Source organism: Amborella trichopoda, chromosome 2 (genome assembly GCF_054954075.1).
Source record: "Amborella trichopoda isolate Santa Cruz 75 chromosome 2, AtrichopodaSantaCruz75HAP2 v2.0, whole genome shotgun sequence".
NCBI classification, from domain to species: Eukaryota; Viridiplantae; Streptophyta; class Magnoliopsida; order Amborellales; family Amborellaceae; genus Amborella; species Amborella trichopoda.
Genome location: NC_142337.1, coordinates 49927511 through 49944025, shown reverse-complemented (window position 1 = coordinate 49944025; position 16515 = coordinate 49927511). Strand labels below are relative to the sequence as shown.

At 36.8% G+C, this 16515-nt stretch overlaps 1 pseudogene across 1 annotated transcript; it reads left to right on the top strand.

The window, feature by feature from the left end:
- Nucleotides 1–1662: 1662 nt before the first annotated feature.
- Nucleotides 1663–15871, top strand: LOC105420431 (putative galacturonosyltransferase 10; annotated as a pseudogene). Its single transcript, XR_016049478.1, has 2 exons — nucleotides 1663–2235; nucleotides 14324–15871. The product of XR_016049478.1 is annotated as a putative galacturonosyltransferase 10 (transcript).
- Nucleotides 15872–16515: the final 644 nt, after the last annotated feature.

Genomic DNA, 16515 nt, shown 5'->3' with positions numbered 1-16515 from the left:
ATTTATGTAAGTGAAGTTGGTGGGCCTTACCACAATACTTTTTATTAAAAGGTTTTGAAAACTTTTTACTGAAAAAATTGAAAACTTTTTACTGAAAAAATATTGAAAAAATGCAGTTCATTAGGAACCAAATGGTTTTTCATTCTTTGGCAATCAAATAACCGGCTCGTATGTTTTGAGAGGACACGGAGCGATCCGGAACGATAAAGATGATATCCGATCCGGATTGGGTGATTATGTCTAGGAACCGATTAGTTCTTTATTATCAGGCAAGCAAAGAACCGGCTCGTACCAGTTGGTTCTAAGAGCACACGGAGGGATCCAGAACGACGAGAACGATACCCAATCTGGATTGGGCGATTTTTCTAAAATCAACGATTTTTCAAACCTTGTGTTAAACAAATAAATTTAAGCTAAGAACTAAGCTTAAAACACATAAGAAAACTTGAATTATTTTGGCAAATAACCAAATCATAGTTGCCTTTTTTTAGAAATTTAATTTAAGGGAATTATAAAAAGGAAAAAATTTATATAAGGTTGCAACTTTATATTGTAGAAGAAAGGTGCACCTCAAAAATTTAGTGGAAGAGCGTTTTGAATTTGAAAACCTTCTAATTGATCATCTCGACCTCAAGATATATGGATATAAAGAGAAAAATGAATTTTTAATACTAAAATTCATTTTGTTCCAAGTTATCTAGATCGTTTATTTTTAAGATTTTTAAGTTTTTATAGATTTGCTCGATTTGCATCATTTATAGTTTCAAGTTCATATATGATTTTTGATATTGGAACTACATCTTTCTGCAAAATTTAAATACACGCCTTGCTTATCTAGTATAAAAAATATTCAAATTTTCAAAAATTAAAAATGCCATTTTTTAAATTTATATTTATACTCAATTTTATCATGATTTTTTCTACCTAGAATGCCGTTTGTGGCCCTATTAGGGCCGTAACACCGAGGCAAATCCCTTGAGCATGTACCCCTTTTGTCATCGTGGATCTAATGGAGCCATGATCCCAAAAGGCAGTATCTTGGACATCATGGCTATTTTTTTTTTGCTAGAATAAGTGGTTCGACTTTTTGAAGTTGCGGTCCGACATTTTGAAAGGGCAGTCCGACTGCATTTTGAACGGGCAGTTCAACATTTTGAAGTGGCAGTCCGGCGTTTTGAAGTGAACAGTCCCATGTTGTACAAGTACAGTCCGGTGTTTGCTTTTATTGGGATCCGAAATTGATTTGTTACATGAAGCAAATGTATTTTCGTTAAAAAAAATTAACTTTTTGTATAAGGGTATTGGCTAGGAAACATGATTTCTTTTGGGGGAAGTCATTCGAAAAAGTTGGTGGGTAAAGGTGTGTAAAAAGTCAATTTAATTGTTTTTATTTATTTATTTATAATTTTTCCAAGAAAATAAAAAAAAGACATGGACGTATCTGGCAAAAAAATATGTTTTTAAATTTTTTAAAGATATAAGGACATTTTGAATAATTTCCCTTCATTTAGTGAAGTTTAATTATTTATTATGAGACATCAAATCAAATAAATTCAGGTTAGGTCTTCAAATATGATTTTTTTTGTTTTGTTTTTGGAATCACAAGTTTATTCGAAAAGCCCACGAGCATCAATTTATAGGCTGAGCCAGTCTCGATTCATTGACACTTACAAAAGACTGAAAACGAAAATCCTATCAGATCCAGAACATTGAGTATCTGGGTTTAGTTGCCCTAATAGATTTTGATCTTGTACTCAGATCCCTCTCTACTTTACCTATTCATGCCCCTTTATTGTTATACCTGATATATTTTGCTGATAATTGATGTCTTTCAAGTTATTGTAGCAGTCGGATTCTTATGAATTGCATCAACTGATAACGGTGGGGGCTTTATGTGATTCTGGACTGGGATGTGAAGGCGTTTGTCAACCTTCATGGCTTTGAAGTTATTGTAACAGTTGGATTTTGATGAATTTCAAGAACTGGTAATAAGGAATGGGAATCTATGGGTTTTAGGGTTGGGTAGGGAAGAAATGAGCTCTGAGAGTATTTTTTTTAAATGAACTGGGATTATTTATTTGAAAAATGAGGAGGATGGCCGCTGAATTTAGGCGGCCAGTAAAGAGGAGGCTCTCAAGAGGGTTTTGGATTGTGCTTTTTGGTTTGGTGTTTGTTCTACTTATTGTCATCTTCAGCCATGAAAGGACGCCTGAAGTTAACCCATTACTGAGCCAGGTTAGGGTTCCTCTCTTTCTCTCTCTCACTTTCTCTCTCTCTCACCCACACAAGCGCCACACTTTGCGAATTATGTGTTTCAGAAGTTCATAGTTTTCAATGTATCTTATGATATTAGTTTGTAAATGTTACGTGCTAAGAGAGGTTTCATGTTCCATTTGAGAAGTATAAACGCAATTCTAGTAATATTTGATTGATATGTCTCATCTTTTTGGAAACATGTTAGATATGCATCTTTGTGGACTGAAGCTAATTGTAGATAACTATTTCCGTGCTTAGTCTGGAAAACTTTGCTTTCATTCTTCATTTAGTTTCTGGTTTTTCAGTTTGTTTGAGATGAATCTGTGGCTTTTGTATAGCTATGGGATTTTGAAGCTCGACGTTGTTATATTGTTTGTACCTTTGTTTTATTTATTATTATTATTTTTTAAAATTTGAGTGTGCCAGATACTCTTAAGATCTGATAACTATTATGTTTTTTCAAGGCCTGAATACTTATGAAATGCCAGCGTGAAACTATCATCCCAATTATTGGGGGTCTGCTCCAGTGTGAAACTATGATGGGAAAAAAAAAAAAAAAAACAATTGCATCAAATGATACTCTTTATGTGAACTTTTATATGAATATTATTCTTTTAATTGTTCTGTAAAATACGAATATATTTATTTTTTCCCCTGTTTGGAGTGGGAAGTTGTAATTTGGTCTTGCTTCGTCGATGGCATAGGTGTGAGTTATTTGAAATCCACATAGTTATCTTTGTTAGGCATTAGGCAAATTTTAGGATCTGGTTAATTGGTTTAGAATTTCTTGTGCTGATCAAACCACTTACATATTAACCAAATGAATGAAGACAAATCAAATTATCAAACCACTACATCAAATGTTAATTACATAGTTTAATGTGGTTATGCCCACTAGACAACAATTAAGGCGAGCCCACTACGGCCCAAAATGGATGTTGGCTAATACTTATGAGAACAAGTTAACATTAAACTTCCAAGGCTGCTCTTCCCAAGCCTCTTGCCAATAGTCCTTTATATTTATACCAAGAACCGTCACCAAGTGTTCAAATAAAGCCTTTATGTTATAAAGCCACACCATCTTCTAGAATTTAGTAGATTTCTCCTTATATTCATTTGCCAAAATGTTCTTTTTGACCCCATGTTATAAAGGGTTTGTGAATTGACCAAGAGTATAACTCGTTGGCTATTTTTATATGAGATATGCTTTTCTTAGATAATAGTGACAGTCAAACCATGAGATTGTCCTGTGTAATAAGAGCCTAATTGTGAAACTTCCAAGGTGCATTTGTAGAAAAAGTGATGTTCCTTCTATTTTAATGTTCACTTTTTTTGGGCAACTGAATGCAAAACTTAGAATTTGGTATCATTTTGGGTACTAATCAATCTATTAGCTCCTTCAAGTTAATTGCTTTTTATTTGGACACTCACACACACACACACTACGGACTACAAGTTCACAAACAAAAATAAGATTAATGGACTAGTTGTTTAAAAAGTAAAACCTAAAGTACAACTGTTGTTTCCCATGGGTTGTGTCACACACACACACACACACACACCTAAAGTACAACTGTTGTTTCCACACACTACTACGGACTACAAGTTCACAAACAAAAATAAGATTAATGGACTAGTTGTTTAAAAAGTAAAACCTAAAGTACAACTGTTGTTTCCCATGGGTTGTGTCACACACACACACACACACACACACACACACACACACCTAAAGTACAACTGTTGTTTCCCATGGGTTGTGTCACACACACACACACACACACACACACACACACTACTACGGACTACAAGTTCACAAACAAAAATAAGATTAATGGACTGGTTGTTTAAAAAGTAAAACCTAAAGTACAACTGTTGTTTCCCATGGGTTGTGTTTGAAGTATGCACTTCATCTAGTAGTCAAGTTTATGGTTTTAGAGTATTATTGATATACTAAGGTTCATGGTTATATGTATATGGTTTAATCCATATTTATCAAGAGCGGACCAGATTGGCCGGTCTAAGGGTTGATCCATTGACCATTGCCTTTGCTGGTTTGGTCCGAAGGAAAATTGGGTTTGGTCAATAACTAGTCAAAACCAACATTTGCTGGTTTTACTAAGTTGGACTACAAGTTCACGAACAAAAATAAGATTAATGGACTAGTTGTTTAAAAAGTAAAACCTAATGTATAACTGTTGTTTCCCATGGGTTGTGTTTGAAGTATGCACTTCATCTAGTAGTCAAGTTTATGGTTTTAGAGTATTATTGATATGCTAAGGTTCATGGTTATATGTATATGGTTTAATCCATATTTATCAAGAGCGGACCAGATTGGCCGGTCTAAGGGTTGAGCCATTGACCATTGCCTTTGCTGGTATGGTCCGAAGGAAAATTGGGTTTGGTCAATAACTAGTCAAAACCAACATTTGCTGGTTTTTTTTTGGTTTGACTAATTGATTTTAACTTTTTCAACCAACCATTCAAAGTTGGTGAACTCTTTTTTGTAATACATCAGATATTTTTCAACTATTGTTCAAATTTTTTTTTATATTTTTAAAATCCAGTCCGATTTCAACTGGTCGTCAGACCAGTTTGGACTGAACTAGAGCCATCACCCTTTCAATGACCATTTTGATCTTAATAACAATGGTCTAATTACTCACATCCATAACTTAAGTCCAAAATGCATAAATATGCTAGTAGGAAATTCGCCAGGTCATGTGTAGGTGTAGAAACTAGAAACCATAGTTACCAGGATTGGGAGCGAGGCCAGATCTTGGATCAGGATGGGGGCTACAAGGTTGAAAGATGCATGAAGATCCATGGGATAGGGATCAAGATCCGTACACCATGAGTTGAAGGGATCGTGATCCCAATTTTCAGGGAGCGTTCCATATGTGCCCAAGATCAACTGATAAAGTATATGGAGATTGAGGTCAGTCCATCTTGGAATCGAGACTCCTTAAGGGCACTTAACTAGGGTACTCTAGCTCCGGAACGAAGTTCGTTGAACAATGTGATTCATGTTTTTGATTTTTTGAATTTCAAAAACCAAAGTATCATTAAAAACAAAGAATCATGTTTTTAAAATGATTTTTAATTTTGTGTTATCATTGGATTGTGTTTCATAAGTGAGATGTAAAACTGAAAACCCGATATGAGGTTTCAAATTTCAGTCCCCTGGCATGAAAGAAGCTCTAGCATGAAAATGTGTATCCTTGTTTTCATTTGTTTGGGTCTTTTCTTTTACATGCAATTGGGCTTGCAATTGGTCAAACGCTATAAATTTAGAGGAAAAAACGATCCAAAGCAAAGAAAGAGTCAACATGTAAATATCCCTGTAATGGCAGATATGGTCAACAAGAGGGCATTAGAGACACAGATAAATTGTATATAGCTTAAAGAGTTTCCAATGAGTGAAATGTAAAGGATTTAGGGTAGGACATGGTGAAGTTTCAGCTTTGCAGCTATCAACATGTAAATATCCCTGTAATTGCAGATATGGTCAACAAGAGGGCATTAGAGACACAGATAAATATTATAAAGCTTAAAGGGCTTCCAATGAGTGAAATGTAAAGGATTTAGGGTAGGACATGGTGAAGTTTCAGCTTTGCAGCTGCTCTACTTCATATACGGGTTCCATAATATAATATGGCAGCAGCTTGTAAGTTATGGTTTTTATTTTTACGATTTACAAGTTTAAGTTTCAAACTTCAAGCTTCAAAACCCTGGTTTGTGTTGTGGGCATTGGGATTAATTCTAAATTGGTTTATCCCTATGCCAAAAACCAATTCAGATTTATGAATTTTTTAGATATATGCTTTTGCAGAGAGAGAGAGAGAGAGAGAGAGAGAGAGAGAGAGAGAGAGAGATAATTCATGGACCCATGATTTGGATGAGAGGGATAGGGATCCCATTAACTAGGGATCGAGATCCCCAATTTTGCAGATCGAGATCCTTAAATTCAAAAAGCGTCTGGAATCGAGATCCTTAAATTCAAAAAGCGTCTGGAATCGAGATCCCTTGTCTTGGAGTGCTGGATCAAGCTTCTGAAGCTTGAGTGATTATTTCTTGGCCAATCCTAGTAACTGGCAGCAACCAAGGTATCACGAAAGGTAGTGAGTGGCTATGGCTATTTTTGGGTAATTTATGGAATTGAAATCGAGATATTCTTATCATATATAGGGTCCAATTACTGTTTGGTTTATAATCTGGATTATAAAAAAATCAAATTTTGTGTAGAATTAGGATCTGTTGTGAATGTAACCTATTATGTTGCATGCTGTGCCATTTCTAACAGAAAGAAACATGGGGAATCTTTTATAGGTGCATAGGTATTGGTGATGCTAGGATCCCCATTCTAGAGATATAGAGTTGGATAGACAGCAATTCAGCAAAGGTTCAGAGGTGGGGTAAGATGGAACAGAATGGAAGATAGCAGTCATGTTTATGCACCCATATTAGTTAACCAACCAATAGATGGGTTGGAACAGAGGTACTGGGCATCAGCTACTTCACCTATCTATTCTATTATGGCTGGCTTGAGACCTCAGAGGGAAACCATCATCCATACCAACTAATGTCGTAAGGCCTCACGCCATGCTTATGCACTCTACTCGTGGCCTATGGAAAGAGTCTTCATAATATACAATATCCTCATGATACAAACTCGTGCCCCAGGAAATCGAATAAAACCATACAAACTCTTGCCCTAGCAAATCTAATAAAATTATAAAGACTTGCCTCTATATAACACTTGTGTTTAATCTGTTTTCTTCCTGAAATTACTCGATCATCTATATTCCCAAAAATTACTCAACTTGCATAAGCTGGTAGCAACTTGATTTTTTTTTTCTTTCCCTCAAAAACCAGATGAGAAAATTCCCTAAAAACCCAACTTGCAATAAACTGGTAGCAAACCTTGAATTTTTATTTCTGTCCTTCAACCCAAACACCAAGTTTGCATTGATGAGAAAATTTGCAAAAAAGTTATGGCTCCCTCCCTCCTCCCTCTGCCACTAGCTTTCTCTCCTTGGAGATTACTCTTTTAATACATTTTTTATCCTTTTATAGGATAACTCAAATATTTTCCAAGCATGCCTTCAAACATTTTTTTAACTATCATGGGACCTTCCTTTTGTAAAATTTTTAGGACACATTTCATCTCTCTCTCTCTCTCTGTCTCTTCTGTTAATCTCTTATCTTTTTCCTCAGTAGTTAGTACTCCAGCTTTCTGTCCTTGAAGATTGTTCTTCGTATACATATTTTTATCCTTTTACAGTATAACTCAAAACATTTTCTAAAGCATTCCATACTTTTCCTGAACTATCATGTGACCTTCCTTTTGTAAAACTTTTTGAACACATTTGTAACACTTAAAAGATTGCTCTTAAAAAACACGGTTGCCTGAAATACCCTTTTAAGACCATTATTACATGTCCCTTAAAATATTCCTAAGCTACTTAACATACTTTATAAGGAAATGCCTTCTCTATTTTATCAAAATGACCGAGGCCACATCAAAATTTCCTTGACATGTTTCTGAATCGCTAACTAAGAAAGCCGTTACAAATTTCTTAATTAACTGTTGTAGCATTTTTCTGCACTCCATTGTTGCTGCACTTGTAACATTGCAAATTTTTCCACACACATGCTTTCATTTTTTACTAGACGTACTCTTGAATCTTAAGAATTTAACTGCTCCTATGATCTGCTACTCGACAAACTTATGGTGGTTCTGCCTTATAACTAGTTAATTAAGTACCATACAGTACTTAGCAAGAACAATTACATCCATGTTCAGCTCCTATGAACTCAAATAGGGTGAACTACAGCTTTAAAGGCCAGTATAGAAGATTACTTGGCCTTTCAATGTGGTACAAAACCTCCCATGTGTGATGATAGCTGTCCATTGACTATTGATACATGCTTGGTGTAGTGTAGTTGGTGTCCACATTAATTAGAGAAACTAGAATTTGGCTTGTAGCATTGGCCTGAGGCACTTTTGCTAATCTATAAGTACATTTTCTGGCTATTTTAGTGATGGGAAATCACTCCGTTTATAATTTGGTGTTCCTCTGGCATTAGAACGATATTATACAATATCCTCATCGAAATGTACTAGTTGTGCTACATAACATTTTTAAAAGAAGTAGTTGTAATGACATGATGAGGTTGTAGAGATAATCAATTTTCTTCAGCTTTGACATCTGTCATTGCTTTTAAGGCTAGTTTGATTGGCGGCGAGAGTTGATTTTTGGATTTTATGCTTCAACCCTTAACACCATAACCACGATTCCGCAAATTAGATTGCCTTCCCAGAAGATGTGTCTCTTTGAGAGAATCAAAAGCCCTCAAAGAGTTAAACGTATGCAAAATGTGGTAATATATTCAACCTTATGATCTCAGATGATACCAGTGAGGAACCTGAAAGGTTGCGGACTACTGCAACTTTGAATATGTGGAGATTTTTGGCTTTTGATTGAATGTGCATTTGAGGCATGAAAGCCTTGGGTTGTAGTAAAGTTAGGGCTTTTAATTATTGAAGTTTCTAGCAACCGCATGTAGAAATGATGCAGGGTGATTGGATGCAATGGGAAAGCATTGGTGACTTGTGCATATTCCAATTATGAAATGTTAGTAGCAATTGAACTGCCAAGTCACCCTATTGATCAAAGTGAATGCTAAAATAAATATCATTATTAAGATATTTAAGTCTAAAAATTTATGTAGTTCTTCACCATTCAAAATGATTGAATTGCACATTAGGTAGGAAACAGTTTACAAGTTATCCAAATCTCTCTACTGAGGTCGTGATTCCAGTTCAGAATCCCGATTTGGCGATTCCACCAAGGGATCTTCACAGAAACCATTTCCTGGTACTTGGAATCTAGATTCCATAAGTTAGGAATCTCGTTTCAAACCTTTTTAGGTATCTCAGTCCCATTATTGTTGGAATCTCTGCCCCAAATGTTTCGAATCTCGATTCCAACATATATGGAATCTTTATTCCATGTTTGTTGATTCCTGATTCCACATGTTATGAATCTTGATTCGTTATGGTTTTGAATCTAGAATCTATAGCATAAACTACCTCGGTTCATGGGAGCAGGAACTGTGATTCAATCAACATGGAATTTTGCTTCGACCTCCATAGTCCATAAAAACCTTGTTTGACGTCAAAATCTCTCTCTACCCACATATTGTAAATTCATGCAATAATGTATCCATGTGTGTGCTTGATGTTTAGACTGAATTTCTTCCCTATCACACGGGCATAATGAGAATGCAAGCAAAAAGAAATAATAAAATACAAGAATAAAGAAAACAATTCGCAGTACATAATGTCCAATTTTTTGAATGGTTACCTCTTTTTCAAGGAAATTGGAGTAGAAATCTTCATTCGATTCAAATGCTTCTAATAGTGCGAATGCTTATAATAGTTCTAGGATGGACTTACTTTTCTTTAAAGTATAATTTGGTAGCAACAACGCATACAATAAATACCATGGCACAAAGAAAATCCTATTTTGTTTGTATAATATTGAAGTCAAGATCACAATTTGGAAATACATATAACATTTGTATCTTTTGTAGATAATTTCCCTAGTGGACTACGTGACCCTAAGTTCAAGAATCAATACATTGACTTCAAAATCTGAGGAACCCGTCTACAAGTCTGATAAGATATATTTGATATCGATTGCTTAAATAGGTTCTAAGCCGATAAAGCGCGAGATGCCGTTGATACAGGAGACTTGTTTCTGTAGGGCTTCGTACTTGACTCCATAGAGTTACAAATCTCGATTGCCAATTGGGATGAACTCGATTCTAAACTAATTTGAATCCCGATTCCAAACTAGCATGAATCTCGGTTCCACATACGTCAGAAAATTGATTCCAAATATGTTGGAATTTCGATTCCAAACTGGTGCGAATATCAGTTCCACATACATTGGAAACTCGATTCTTAAGATTTTAGAATCTCGATTCCTTGGGGGTTGATTTCAAGGAGGTAGACATCTCAATTCCTAGGAGGTCAGAATCTTGATTCCATATGTGGCGGAATCTCGATATCATTTTGGTCAATTCTTATTCCCAAAAAATAGGAATCTCGCTCCCCGTGATTCCCATTGTATGGATGTTTTCCAAAACAGGAATCTTCTAGCCAGCCTCGATTCTGCGATTCTCATTCTTAAAATGATTCTGGTTCCCATGTGTTTCCAACAATTATGATACACAATGTGATTATAGATCAGTATATACAGTTTAAACATGCATGATGTGTATACACAGATTTTATTTTGTGACTACAAAAGGCAAGCATTGTCTTCACCAAATGTTGACTCAGCAATATAAAACCCTTGAGGTTTACCATGTTACTATTTCAAGATATGAACATAGTAAAGCGTGCCATTGTGGAGTCCATGATTCAATTGTACTTGTTATAGTCAAATGGCTCAAGCTTTTTTGTCATTGTAGCAACAAAGAAATGCGAAAGGAAGTATGATGCATCAAAAAGTAAATGTATGCAAAAGAAAAATGACCAAGTAGCTACAAAAATAAATGATCATACCATATCTACTACGCCATAGTAACGCCTTACATGTAGTTATCATTTTGACGATTAAGATTCGTTGATATTGTTCTTAAGGAAGATATGCACTTGGGCTGAACAGGATGAGAATGATGGCTTTCATGTTATGATTATGAGTAATAGTATGCACATTATGGGGCAGTTTGGATACCTGAAAATATGTTGTCTGTGAAATATATTACTGGTGTAATACATTATTGCGTAATACATTACCTGCAAATGGATTGTTACTGTTTGGGTAGTATTTAGATGCAACTTGGGAAATACATTGCTACTGTTTGGAAGAAATATGGGAAATGCATTACCAATATTTTACCAACACTTGCCTATAAACTATCATTTCTTAATTTTTTGTCACAAAATTCCACTGAAATACGAAATTAAAGTGATCATCACACCATTCCAAAAGTATTTTCTAATAATAACATCATCACCATTCCAAAAAGATTTTCTAATAATAACTTGTACCATTCTGAAGTCATGATGACACCATTTACTACTTTTTTTGCATGCCTTTGGCACTTGCATGGATTCACATGTCTTCTAACATGATTCGACTTTGGTTTCAACATGATAAGTCATTAGAATAATATGATTAGAACAACATGATTTTATTGTGATAAGCCTTGATTTTATTTATTTTTTATAGAAGTCTTTCAAATGTCTCTCTAGATAATTTCAAATAAACAGTAAATTTATGATACCAAATTCAAAATCTTTATAGTACAAGTTAAAAAATGGGAAGAAGTTTGATTAATAAACTAGAAGGTTTGGTAATTGCAGTAGAAAATTTTGAGGCATTGGAGGAGACTAAAGAGGTATCTTATTTCAATTGAGCTTTTACTAATCTCTTATGAAGATTATGTTGTGTAAAATTTTTTATTATGATTGTGTAGGGCTTACAATCAATTGAGCTTTTACTAATCTCTTGTGAGATTATGTTGTGTGAAATTTTTTATTATGATTGTATATTCGTTCATAAAGCTTAGGACCAGACTGGTGTAGTCCACAAATACCTGAGTGGACTTCTTCTAACACCTTATTTGATTTCTTGGACGTCCACACATCTTAGAAGAATACCGTCAAACGACTGTCTGAAGAGAGCATCTCCTTCAAGGAGGGTATACTTGGTAAACATTCGACGTACGCTGTTGTGTTCGGCGTAATCTTCCGGGAGCCGGCCATGTTTTAGGAAACTAGTGATGGGCTCTCTCCAATCTTCTACCTGTTCAATTTCCATGCATATTGGGTCAAAGAATTATGGTTCTTGGTTTCGACCCTTAGCTCCTTGACTCCGTGCCATTTCTTGTTCAGTCTTAATTACTTCCTTAGCTGATAGAAGCACTCCAAATGGATAAGGAGGACACTGCAAGAAGATATTTCTCTTGTCATTCGCGTTGACCTCGATTCTTAGTTCAATGTGTCTCCATTCTGCCACCCAATTAAGCGTGGGTCTTGATGAGGACAACAAAACTGTAGAGCCGAGTTTCGCAAGTGCGTCAGCCTGCGAGTTTAGGCTCCTGGGGATGTGACTCAGGGATACATCTTCAAACTGGGGCATATATGATTTTGCAGTATCATGATAAGGTTTGAGAGTGTCTTTTCTCACAGCATAGATCCCTTTGAGCTATCAGATAACGAACTCAGAGTCGCCATAGATCTTGAGCTACCCCAAGTCGAGGTCGATGGCTATCTCCAACCCGATTATAAGGGCCTGATATTCTGCCTCATTATGAGAACCGGCTTGAGCGAGAGAGAACGAAAGTGGAAATACTGCTCCTCTCGGAGTCAGGAATACTACTCTGGTGCCTCCTCGATCTGATTGGAAGGCTCTGTCGAAGTACAATCCCTGCGCATGAGCAAGGTAAGCACAAAACACTTCTTCATCAGGGAGGTCGCTTGATAAAGGAGATTCTACCGGTATGGGATGTGTTGCAAGAAAATCAGCCAAGGCCTAGCCCTTGATGGCCTTCTGTGGGACATACGTGATGTCAAATTGACATAAATTTCACTTCATGACCAAGCAAGTAATGGCGGAGTTTTTGTACTATAAAGATCAGGGCCAAGCACATCTTCTCAATAGGGGGATAATTCTTCTCAGCCCCTTGCATCCTGCGGCTGAGATAATACAATGATGTTTCTTTTCCTTTGTCATTGTTTTGTGCTAACAATGCCACGAGTGACTCGTCCAGAGCAATCAAGTATAGGATAAGAGGTTTTCCCAACACAGGTGTAGAGAGCACTGGAGGGTTGAGTAAATATTGTTTGACGTCATCAAGAGTTGCCTAACATGCTTCATCCCAAATGAATGGCATATGGCTTACCAAGACTCTCCTGCTTCTCTCTCTTCAGGTTAGTTGTAGCGACTCTCTTGCTTCTCTCTCTTCAGGTTAGAAGCTGAAAGGAAAAAGTCCAGATGGGAGAAAGGGTCTTAAAGAGAGAGGGAGCACCTTATGCAAACCAGTTATTAGGGCTCAAGAGAGAGAGAGGGGACGGGCTTAGAGAGGGAGGGAGCATCTATGCAAACCCCAAAGATATTTTTTTAAGCGGGGGATAAGGCAGAGAGACGCGTGAGAAAGATTTTCCAAAGATTACTCATCAAGGTGCGTAATAGATTTTTCAACCCTCACCGCGTGTATTGGGTTTCGTGATTTTTGGGAAAATCTCGGACAATCTTGGATAATCTCTTTCCATTTCCTTGCTATTAAAGTGTACCTAAACAATGGAAATGTCATATTTCTTGTAATCTATTGTCATGTAGTAGATTTTCAGGTACCCAAACGGCCCCTATGTGATCGTGATGCTGGTTTGCATTTTATGAATATGGTGTTCTTGCTATTTCAATGGTTTTTAGAAACTGTTTCACTCATGTGGTACAGTTGCCACGTGTTGGCAAGGAGACATAAAATGATCTCTCAGTTTAACTTATAAATTTTCTTAAATGAGCGCCCTATGTGACAGCAGATAAAGGCAGTTGTGGGTGTCCATGTTTTTCTTTTTTCCTTTTTCTTTTTCAGTAAATACTTGATGTGTTTCTTTTGAATAGAAAATTATTCAGTTCATTTGTCTGTGTTGTTCAAAATTGCCACATGTTTGCTTCTGGAAACTCTGAACTACCTGTTTAGAACTGATTCTTGTTGCTTTCAATTTCCCATTTTAGAGTTTAATAGTATGTAGGAACCAACTCTGAACTATCTGTTAAGAATTGATTCCTGTTACTTTTACACTTCCATTATAGAGTTTGATACTTTGAAGTGTGTGGGAACCGAGCAATGTAATTTGCTAATGCTTAAATCATATCAAGTTTTCTTGAGAATTCTTATATTTGCTTGATATGTTCATTTGTCTTTTGGAACTTTTCCATTCCTTGTCCTTAATTCTAGGCCAAGCTCCATGTTGGCAACTGGTTCCCATATTTTGTGCTTGCATTCACTAGCTTCTTCATTTATTCTAAAGCAAGCTTGAAGGCAGGTGAGTATCATACCAGGACTGAACATCACTGAAGAAATGGTGGACCCCTACTCATTAACCAGACAATTAGGAGACCAAATCTCCCTTGCCAAGGCCTTTGTTGTGATAGCAAAAAACTTGCATGGGAGCTCAGTGCTCAAATCCTGCTCTCCAATGCAGCAACAAGATCAAGCCTGTTATCAGCCTTTGAAGCCGATACCTCTATTAGGGGACATGTCTCTTTTGATCCACCAAGCCAAACAGCTCCATTATGACAGGGCGACAGTGATAATGAAACTCAAGGCACAGATTGCTGCACTTGAAGAACAAGTAAACTCCACCTCTATCCAAAGCACCACCTTTGGCCAGCTGGCTGCTGAGGCGATCTCCAAAAGCCTCTACTTCCTCGGCACCAAGCTTACGATTGAGTGGTTCAAAAACTCTAAATCTCGAAACCCTAGTTTCTCAGAGGAGAAGAGGTTTGCTTCAAAACTCAGGGACAATAGCCTCTACCACTTTTTGTGTTTTCTCTGATAACCTCCTCTCTGCCTTTGTTGTGGTCAATTCGACTGTGTTGAATGCGAACTGCCCTGATCTCACAGTCTTCCACTTGGTCACTGATGGGGTCAATTTTGCAGCCATGAAAGCTTGGTTTTCTATGAACCGATTTAAAGTATAACTATAGAGGTTCAAAATATAGAGGACTTCAGTTGGCTTAATGCCCCTCTTATGTCCCAATTTTGAAGCAGCTTCAAGACTCAGAAACTCAGTCCTACTACTTCTCTGGAACCCCAGCTAATAAAAGCCCGATAAAGTTTCGAAACCCAAAGTATCTCTCGATGCTCAACCACCTAAGGTTCTATATCCCTGAGGTGTACCCGTCCCTAAAGAAGTTGGCGTTCTTAGATGATGATTTGGTGGTGCAGAAGGACCTCTCCCCCCTCGTGTTCTTGGATTTGCATGGAAATGTCAATGGTGCCGTAGAAACATGCTTAGAAATTTTCCATCGATATCACAAATACTTGAACTTCTCCCATCCTTTGATTCGAGCCCACTTTGATCATGATTCTTCTTGTTGGGCTTTTGGGATGAATGTGTTTGATTAGGTGGAGTGCAGAGAGGAATGTGACAGGCATATATCACTATTGGCAAGAGAGGAATGTGGACCGAATTCTTTGGAAGCTTGGGACTTTAGCTCCTGGATTGCTTACTTTTTATGCGTTAACAGAGCCTCTGGACCCGAGATGGCATGTTCTAGGGTTAGTGTATGATCCCAATGTCGACTCTAAGGCTATCTAGAATGGGGAAGTGGTTCATTATAATGGAAATATGAACCCTTGGCTTAAAATTGGTATGAGCAAATACATGGGGTTGTGGGAGAAGTATGTTGATTACTCACAGTTGTTGTTGCAGCAATGTAATGTGGCTTTAAGCTGGGTTCGGGGAAGTTGAGATTAGCGATTATTTTCTACCATTTTTAGGGGCATTCTTTATTTTTTCTCATTTTCACTTATTGAATATTTTTGGATGTGATATTTGTGGTAATCAAGGAGCAATTGTCAGTGGCAAGATTGTTTTTGATTTTGTTGGGTGGGCTACTAATTTTGGGGTGGGCTCATTCAGTTTCTTCTTCAGGTTTTTTGAATGATAGTCATGTGCGTTAGGCAGCTTCACAATGTGTGCATGCGTGTGTGCTAAAAGAGGCGACAATGTTTGATTTTGTTCCATCTTGGAGATGCAAGGCCCTCTTCACGAGGAGAACCTACTTGGAGTTGCCCCTGCATTCCTATGCATCACTGAATTTTATTTGATGCCTTGACGCATTTTCATGCTCGATCAACAACCAAGTGTTTGCTGTTTTAATTCTTGTATTATCATAGTGCATTAGATGAAGTAAATTCTTTGAACATGGTGCTTTGATTTTTATAAGATTGCCAAGTTTAATAGCAAATTGTTTGAAATTTGAAGAATGAGTGACTTGTGGTTCTGTCGTATTTTTATGGAAAATTCAGCGAGGCCGGTGACGATAATATGCATGTTGGAGGGTCAGGGTTCCGAGTCCTTGATTACAAGGAGAACCTACTTGGAGTTGCTCTTGCATTATTGCGACATTACCGCTGGATAGTAACTGTGGCTTTGATGTCTCTTGCCAACATCTGTTTTCTAAATTTGTCATATAATTGATATTGAAAACTATATTCTTTGTATTGTTT